This window comes from Mus caroli, unplaced genomic scaffold (genome assembly GCF_978045245.1).
Source record: "Mus caroli unplaced genomic scaffold, Mus_caroli_1 scaffold_14, whole genome shotgun sequence".
NCBI lineage: Eukaryota > Metazoa > Chordata > Mammalia > Rodentia > Muridae > Mus > Mus caroli.
The window spans coordinates 104,904,856-104,908,432 of NW_028227269.1; the positions used below are offsets into that span (position 1 = coordinate 104,904,856).

A 3,577-nucleotide genomic window follows, 5' to 3' on the forward strand; every position below is an offset into this window, starting at 1 on the left:
GTATGCATATGTGTCTACCAAGTACATGCCTGGTCCCTGTGAAAGTTGGCAAAGGGTCAGATCCTCTGGAATTGGAGCTATAGGTGGGTAGGAGTCACCATATATGTGCTGGGGACCGAACCCAGGACTACTGTGAGAGCAACGGTTGCTCTTAACCCCCAAGCCACCTTTTGGGCTCTGGACTAATCTTACATAGACCATATATTAAAATGGATATAGCTAATGTTTTAAGACCCACAACACTGTGATATCTGTTTAATTAATTATTAACATTCAAACAAGCACATTCCATGACCATGTTCCCAGACCACCTTACTATATAGAACATATTTATTCTATCTAGATGTCAGTCAAAGAGTATGGTGAACATGGCCCAAGGTAGCCCTGATGAATTCCCATTCATGGTATTTGCTGCTTATTTCTCCATTGACTCCAGACTGCACGGGATGAAGGGAATACAAGTCCGGAGCCCTTGAGACTCAGTTGTGGGAGTCTTAATGTTCTTTCACGGTCCTGGGAAGCTGGTTCTGGGGCACGTTCTTTGCTGTGTCATAACAGACAGACACATCAAATAAAAATATGGGTGGATAATTAAACTGGAAATTTAATTAATATGTTTTGTCCAAGCTTAAGTTTGTCCCATGTAGTACATGGAAAAAACTTGAAGCCCTAAATAATAGCTCAAACCCCCCTTACCACAGGAGTGAATCCTAAAAGCAGACATGAAATCCAGTGAGTCCCTTATAGCCTCGGGAACCCCACTAAGCCAGGGGTGAAAAGCCCACTTCACAGGCTGCTGACCCACAGATACCTTGTCAAGTAGTAACTTATTGGTGTGTGTGTGTGTGTGTGTGTGTGCATGCATATGTGAGTTTTAGAGGACAACTTTATCTGTCATTCCCCAGGTGCTGCCCACCTTTTAAAAATAAATTGATTGATTGATTGATTGGGACATGGTTTCTCATTGATTTAGAACTCACCAAGTAAGCCAGGCTAGCCAACAGGCCCCAGGAATTCTCCTCCCACAATTTTCCCAGTGCTACAAGTGCACACATGCACACACACACACAGGCACACGTACACACACAAACACACGTGCACATACACATACGCACACAAACACACGCACACACACACATACACACACATGCACACACACGCACACACACGCACACGTGCACATACACCAGCATACCTGGAATGTTTGAAACACAGATTCTGAATGACTTGACCTTGGTGCGCATGCTGACAATGCAAGCCCTTTATTGGCTGAGATATCACGGGGCCCCGCTGTTATTTTATTATTTTATTTAATTTTTGTGGCACCATTTATTGGTGGACTTAGAGCTGTGAAGAACCCCAGCAAGCAGATTGTGAGGGAGCTAGGGTATCAGAGATGAGACACCTCCAAAGCAGCTGCTGCTTGGGCCCCTTTGTCTCCTATCATATGGGCAAGTTCTTTTGAGCAAGTTTTCAGGAAGACCATACAGCATGTCACAAATTGATGGGTAGACCTGGAAGATCCCACAGAGACTCCTGAAACTTTTCGTCGTAGTCTGCCCACTCCTTCCCCTGCAGATTCCTGTCCCTAAAGACCGTCCCTGCCTCCTCCGCTTCACCAACAAATCCAGCGTGGATCTGGAAGTCAATTGGTTCAAGGTCCTAACACTCAGACTGTACAATAGTCTGAAGCGTCTTACTGTTCTCAGTGTTAAAGACTTGATGGTTCTGCTCATGATCTCAATGGAGTTTTCACATGCACACAATGTGCTTCTGGACCACGGAGACACTGCCTCCACCTCCTTTCAATGCCATGCCGCTGTCCATCAGCCAGAAATATTGTCACTTCTCTGAAGTCTCCCCACAGCTGCCACATTTTATCTTCAGGTACCACTGGAAGTCCTCACCCACTGGCTGAAGATTGATGGCGTTCTTCAGTGTGGCTGTGAGCTTCAACAACATTTCCCCACAGCGGTCCGGTCTTTATAAAGCCGCTGTGTCCCCTGCTTTACTCTCTGCCACCCCACTGTTATTAAAAAGAAAATTTAGTGGTTCCATATTCTAAAGTCATGGGTAATACATTTTTTAAAAGGGTGAACATAACTTGTTTTGACTTTTAGTTTTGTCAAAGTTGATGTCTCACTCTGATTCCTAGCTAAGGGATTGTCCAGACTCCCCGTTCCCACTATCCCTAGGAAAGGACATGTGTTAAGACACCTTCAAGAGGCCAATGTAAGGTTCCTGAGCTATGGGGCTTAATATGGGACAGGAAATGGCTCTGGAGACTTAGAAGGATTAAATCGAATCCAGATTTCTGTTAGTTCTTGTAACAATCAAAGAAGAAGGAAAATGAGTACAGCTGGAAGGCCTGGAAGACAGGTGTTATCCTGGAAATAAGATCTGTGGGTCAGATTAAGACCTGGGAAGAAACAAAAGTCAGAGGAGGTTCCTGGAGGTCAAGCATGAGGAGAGGCCTGCCCGACTTCCTGGCATGAAGCAGAGGCAGGTGGCCTGCTGGTGACAGTCTTGAGGTGTCATGGCATCTTCTCATTACTGGCCCATTCGTCAGCTACAGAAATCAGGTCAGTTTTCAGAGGAACTGAGAAGCGTCCTGGGAAGAAAAGCGGTAGAAAACCCTGTTGCCCTTCCTCTTTCATGGATTGCAGTGGAGCTTTGGATGGATCTGGTGGCACTTTCATTCCTCAAGGACTGGAGGGAGAAATCAATAGTTAAGAAAAGCTATCTGGGCTTTGCTGTTGTCCTCAGGGTCCTCGGCTTCTAGGGAGACCTGATCTTTTTCTATAGAAGCCTCTTTGGTCCTGGACACCAAACCTGAAGTTGCAAATATGGCTGTAGAGGTTGAGTGTGGATCTGGCCTGGACCGTTGGGCAGGAGAGTCAGTCACAGGACTGCGGAAGAGCCCATGCCCTACACAACAGCATGGCCCCATGATTTCCAAGCCACTTGCTGCTCATCACCAGCATGAGAGCAGATAGGGGTTTTTGGATGATTCCAAAGTTGTTGTGTCCTTAAGAGGGCAATGCTGGCAAGCCTGCTTCACTGAGCAGCTAGAATATTCCGTGTGGTTTGGGAAAAAACAACAACAACAACAACAAAACCAAAACAAATGAACAGATGATGATGATGATGGTGGTGGTGGTGGTGATGATGATGATGATGATACACAGAGAAAGAAGACATTCAAATATTTCAAGTAGAACCGTGTATGTCAGTTTTGTGGTCCATGAGGAGAACTTGGAGGTTTGTCTGGAACTACAATGGGATTTTTAAAGTGAGATCAAGCGACCTGGGCTTTGTGTCATTCACCACTAATGACCAAACTGAAATAGGCCTTAGAATCATGTGTAGAAATAGTTGTCTTACACTGAAGATCATATCATATGTACATGTTCATGTGGATGCACAGAAGTGTGTGTGTGTGTGTGTGTGTGTGTATGTGTAGACCAGAGGTCAACAGTAATGCCTTCTTTGATGGCTGTCCCTTTTATTTTCTGACACAGGGTCTCTCACTGAACCAAGTGTTCATTGATCCTTCTGGGATGGCTAACCAATAATC

At 45.2% G+C, this 3,577-nt stretch overlaps 1 pseudogene; it reads right to left on the reverse strand.

Moving 5' to 3' along the window:
* Nucleotides 1-1,390: 1,390 nt before the first annotated feature.
* On the reverse strand, nucleotides 1,391-1,962 carry LOC110306592 (CXXC motif containing zinc binding protein-like; annotated as a pseudogene).
* Nucleotides 1,963-3,577: the final 1,615 nt, after the last annotated feature.